The following is a 6,000-nucleotide window of genomic DNA, read 5'->3' on the forward strand; positions in this document are numbered from 1 at the left end:
GGTTTTGCTTTCTAATAAAGTCGCTTTATGGAACTGTTTGCGAGCGTTCATACAGAATGAGATGGAAATCTGTGAATAGATTAGCATAATTTAGACCATCTATTCAAGTTGCAAATGCAAGAAATCATTTGCAGGTTGATGAAGAGCAATTTTTATTGTGCTTCTGTGACTAGATTCCTCAACAAACAGTGTGTTGGGTGGCTTGTGCTGACAAAATTTCAGTGGTGGAAGTGTTTGAAGGAGAAGTCTCCTTCTCCCTGGGCTGCCGTTTCCTTGCAATCCCATTCTAACTGGTCACCATATAGCACCATATAGCCTCCCAGTAGTTTCTTCAGTACAACATAATGGCCCTACGGGAGCAGTGTGCATTAAAGACATCTCCCAATTTACATGGGGATTACATTCTGAGGTGGGACGCAGGTGGCACTGTGGGTTAAACCACAGAGCCTAGGACTTGCCGATCCGAAGGTCGGCGGTTCGAATCCCCGTGACGGGGTGAGCTCCCGTTGCTCGGTCCCTGCTCCTGCCAACCTAGCAGTTTGAAAGCACGTCAAAGTGCAAGTAGATAAATAGGTACCGCTCCGGCGGAAAGGTAAACGGCGTTTCCGTGCTCTGCTCTGGTTTGCCAGAAGCGTCTTAGTCATGCTGGCCACATGACCCGGAAGCTGTACGCCGGCTCCCTCGGCCAGTAAAGCAAGATGAGCACCACAACCCCAGAGTCAGCCACAACGGGACCTAATGGTCAGGGGTCCCTTTACCTTTACCTTACATTCTGAGGTACCACATGTTTATGTGAAATCGCGTATATTTGAAACACCAATGGAAAAGCCTGCAAACACTTTCCAAACCTCTGGAAATCCTTGAAAAACCCAGCAGCTCTTACCAGACGCCAAACTCCACCACAATTGCTCCCTCCAAACATCCTTGCTCAAACTCCAGCTCTCTACAGGCGTCAATGGTCAGTGCAAGGGGGTCCATTGGTTGGTGTGTATGGTTGTGTGTCAAATGGTCGTTGCCTGCACTTTACTTAGTTCAAAATAGTGTAAGCCAACGCTGCTGTGTTGGGAACTTTCCTGCCCTTCCTGCAAGGACTTCTGCCCCTCAAATTCTGCCCTGATGGTACCACTGGTTAGAAAATGAACTGAAGTTCATACCTCTTTGGAGAGCACAGTTCTCATATTGTCCTAGTGAACACCTGCCTGCAAGACTTCCACTGTTATTTGTACGCATCTTTTTACAAGGACCATCTCTATTAGTACCATTTTACTGTTAAGACCAGTGGTGGTAGTGGAAGAGTATGATTTATCCAAGGCTTATTATGGCAGACGTTGAACAGGATTGCAAGGTTACTTTCAGATGAAGTTCCAATCCTCTGGACCACAGAATCTTTCAGATGAAGTTCCAATCCTCTGGACCACAGAATCTTTACCCCCATCTCTGGTACTACTTTTAAATCTTTTAAAAAGTCTTGTGAGTGGTTCCAGTTTACTTTTTTTAAAAAAAATCCCCTATACAGTTAGCACCTTTTAAATACAGCTGTGTTATTGAAAAATAATTTGTGTTCCTTCTGTGTGGATAAAATTTTTTTTAGAGTTTATGAGCTATTTTGATTGCGACGCCATCAATTAATAAAATTCACACATCTTAACACCAGTTTTGCACTAAGGTTCACATTTTCCTCATGGGCAAAATCCATTTGAGTAAAGCCAAGAAAGATAATGAAATTTTATGTTAGCAGCATTAAATACTTAATTGCCTTACAGCTGAGTATTCATAAGTGACCTGAAACAAACTGAACTGCATCAGAAAATTATATGCTGATGGAACAAAAAAATTAAATAAATATGGAAGTATAGGGTAGAAGAAAATGCCATTAACATTTCACCTAAATACTGTCATGACGCTATGCTAAAATACATCCTGAATTTGCATTTCTTTGTCATGATTAATAAATACATTAGTACAGTACTGTCAGTCCAAATCACATCCCTACATTCAGCCTCCTCCATGAAAGAATTAAACTGAAGAGGATAATACACATTTACTATTTTACTATTTCATCCAAAACCCTAATTATGTGCTCCATTAGTATATTGATGTATAAATCCAAATTCTCACAGCATGAGTTTAACTCTTCCAATTTTGTTGTGTTCAGTATGTTCATTAAAAACATCCAAAGGCAATCCATATAACAGTCATTTATAATGGGCATTTCTTGTTCAGTAATATGAACAGTATGTTCTAAACTATTCTAGTGCTGGTTCTTTAAAAATAAAAATGCACAGTTTATAAATTCTTGCTCAATTTTGGTTTTTGTATTCCTGCCTCATCTGTACATATATCTTGCAGTGTTCGGATAACTATCCCAATAATACTTGGGAAAAGGTGAAATTTGGGCTTCATCTTCACCATCATTGAAACTATCCCATCACTAGCTGGTTTTGGATTTTTCAGTCATGGTGCCATAGCTTTGGAATGTACACTTGGCACCTACTTTACAATATTTGTGGTGCCAGGCTTTTTATTTACCCAGACATTTTAATTTCTATAATCCTTCTGTCTTCCTTTTTAATTTTGCTCCGCTGGTGTTGACTATGGTTGTTAGCAATGGTTTGTGTATATTGTATGGCATTTTTTTATTCTGACATTCATATCCTGTGTTTTTTCTCCAAGAACACCTGCTTCTCCCCCCCCCCCATCTTTTCCTCACAATAGCCATGTGAGGTAGACCCAGCTGAGAGATAGTGACTGAGCCAAGGTGACCCAGCGGACTTCATGTCTGAGAGTGAGGGTTTGACCCCTGGTTTCCTATGTCCTAGTCCTATACTTCAACCACTAACATTGTTCTACACTACAGTGGTACCTCGGGCTAAGTACGTAATTTGTTCCGGAGGTCCGTTCTTAACCTGAAACTGTTCTTAAGCTGAAGCACCACTTTAGCTAATGGGGCCTCCTGCTGCCGCCGCCCCGCCGGAGCAAGATTTCTGTTCTCATCCTGAAGCAAAGTTCTTAACCTGAGGTACAGTGGTACCTTGGGTTACATACGCTTCAGGTTACATATGCTTCAGGTTACAGACTCCACTAACCCAGAAATAATATCTCACGTTAAGAACTTTGCTTCAGGATGAGAACAGAAATTGTGCTCCGGCGGTGTGGCAGGAGGCCCCATTAGCTAAAGTTGTGCTTCAGGATTTGTGGCCCTGCAAAGGGGTTATTTTGTACTTGGAGCAGCACTTTGTTTTTTTGGATGGACTGTATGCAGTACAGAGCTTCTGCCACTAGATAGCGCCTACTCACAGTTTCTTTTCTCAGAGTGTTACTTACAAGCCCTGTGGAATCTCTGATTTCCCGCCCAAGTAAACCCTTTGGGCTCTGACACTCAACATAATCAAAATCTGGAAAACGGCTGAGATGACCACAAAGGGACGATCCTTTAAGTGTCATTGTTCAAGAGGAGGTGTAAAATCAGAGCTGAAATCAGATTTACCCAAAATGTGCAGCTGAAGGAGGATTTCCTTTTGAATATCTTTTCAGGATTTCCCATGGTTTGCACCTTCTCCCCCACAACCTGCGCAAGGAGTCCAAGCCTAAACGTATCAACTATATAGCCATCAATCAGATTGTTTACATGCTGAATAAGACCATTAAATGGTACTGCTCTAAAATACTTGCTTCATTGCCAAAAACAATAATAGCCTTTAAAAAAAATGGTATGGCACAATGCCCACTTCAAATTGAAATCACATGCCTCACTGGACAAAAGTGCTTTGAAAAGCCATATCTAAATTCAAGTGGTCATTCTTCTTGGAAAGGTTGTTGTGAGTTGCCAATACTCTTCCCTGCATTGCTGGGAATTTGGGTACACTGGGTCGTCCCCCCAGTAGTCTTGCAATGTTGCAGCACCCAACAGCCTGATCCTTCTTATTTTTAGCCTTCATTTTAGTACAGGGATAGCCTAACTTTTGTTGCCTATGCTCTGGTAATCTCTAGGTTAGATTACTGCAGCACATTATACATGGGATTGCTTCTGAAGATAGTTTGGAAACTTCAGCTGGTGGAGAATTTTGTGGCCAAGTTGCTCACTGGGACAAGACAGGTTGAGCATATTAGAGCAATCCTGTCCCAACTGCAGTGGTTGTCAGTTTCTGGGCCCAAATCAAAGTGCTGCTTTTGACCTATAAAGCCTTAAATGGCTTAGGACCACCATACCTCAAGGACCACTTCTCTCCATATCAACTGACCCAGACCCAGCAATCATCATCTGAGGCCCTTTCTCATGTGCCTCCTCTGTGAGAGGTCTGGAAGACGGGAACATGAGAACAGGCCTTTTCTGTACTGGCTCCATGTTTCTGGAATGCTCTCCCCAGGAGGCTCACCTGAGACCTTCATTATGTAGCTTTAGGTGCTAAGTAAAAACATTCCTCTTCTGCCAAGCCTTTGATTAATTAAAGAATCTATGGCAGGTGTGTCCAAAGTCTGTTTCGGGGGCCTAATCCGGCCCACCAGTCGGTTTAATCTGGCCCCTGTGGCAATTTATTTCCTGGGGTAAATTCCCCCCCAAAACTCAATAAAATCCTTAAAAAGCTCAACGACTTCAATTCTAAAAAAAGGTCAATATCTTTGGTCGGCCCTCACGCATGTTCACTTCATCAAATCTGGCCCTCTTTGAAAAAAGTTTGGGCACCCCGATCTATGGCCTTTTAAACGCAGGGGGGGCGCTATTGTTTTGTTTGTTACTATGTTTTGTACTTTTGTGTTTTTATATTATAAACTGCCCTGTGATCCTTGGATAAAGGATCTTTGGGTTATTATTATTTTTTAAAGATACAGAAATACATGAATTCTTAAATAGTAATAATGGCTCATCCTTTTAGCCAGGTATGAGTGAAAGATTTTTGTTATTTTGTTGTTTTTGTTGTTTTGCATAAAATGTATTTTAAAAGTGTGATTTCTAAAACCTTGTACACCTTGTTCTCTTTCTTGTTTTCTTTCTGCTTTTACTTTTTCTCTGTCGTGCAATTTTTATGACCCATTCCTACACCATCCTTCTCATAATGCTTATTTACAAAGATCTCTGTGGCTCTTTGGATAATAGAATCTATTCTTGATTCTCCCAAACCTACTGTACAGTTAGATTTTAACAAGGTGGACTATTGGAAATGAGCCTTAGTTTATACCATATTTCTGCCTCTACTTCTAGTGTGTAAAATGCCTTCTTTCACCGCTCTGCGTCGCACCATAGTTCTTCCAATGAATTACTAAGGCTTCAGGGGCGGAATATTATTTTAGTTGACAGAAACATCAATACGAATATGGAAGACCAATGGCATTGTACAAATAATATTGGCTGCTTTGGGATTTTGATAGCACAGAACCTGATATTTCAGCCATTCCTATGGCAACACAAAGCAAACCACAATAACCCCACTGCAGGAAAAAACAAACTGTGTGTGTGCGCGCATGTTTATTTAAATTAGAATTTTTGCTTCATATTTCTTTTTGTACAAATGTTTCCTTTCAAGACACATTTAGGACTCAATAATTGTGGGTATAGCTATAATGGATTTTAAAAGACCTGGAACTTTTAACAACCAAAAATAATATTTTGAGCAAACTTAGGCTAACAGAGCAATCCTAACACCCAGTCTGCACTGCTGGAGGGGGTTAGCGCTAGGAGATTGGGACATAGGCTCCATTAGTCTCTATCAGCACATTGGGATGGGGGACTCCATTGCCACAGAGGACCCTGCTGTACCCACTGAAAGCATGGTTGGGTATACACAACTGTTGTCCGTGTGCCTTCAGGCATTAGTTATCAGAAGACCCTGAAATGGGTTATTACATTATAGGGGCATGGCAGGGACAGAGCTGGCGATGGGTCCACAAGATCTAAAGCTGGCCCATTTCCTGGACAGGAGACCCAATATTGTCCCCTGTGTCAGCCTGAAATTGGTGCAGTAAACAAGCTCCCTCCCCCCGCTCCCATTTTGTGTTGGCAGG

This window comes from Podarcis erhardii (genome assembly GCF_964252035.2).
Source record: "Podarcis erhardii genome assembly, chromosome: 4".
NCBI lineage: Eukaryota > Metazoa > Chordata > Lepidosauria > Squamata > Lacertidae > Podarcis > Podarcis erhardii.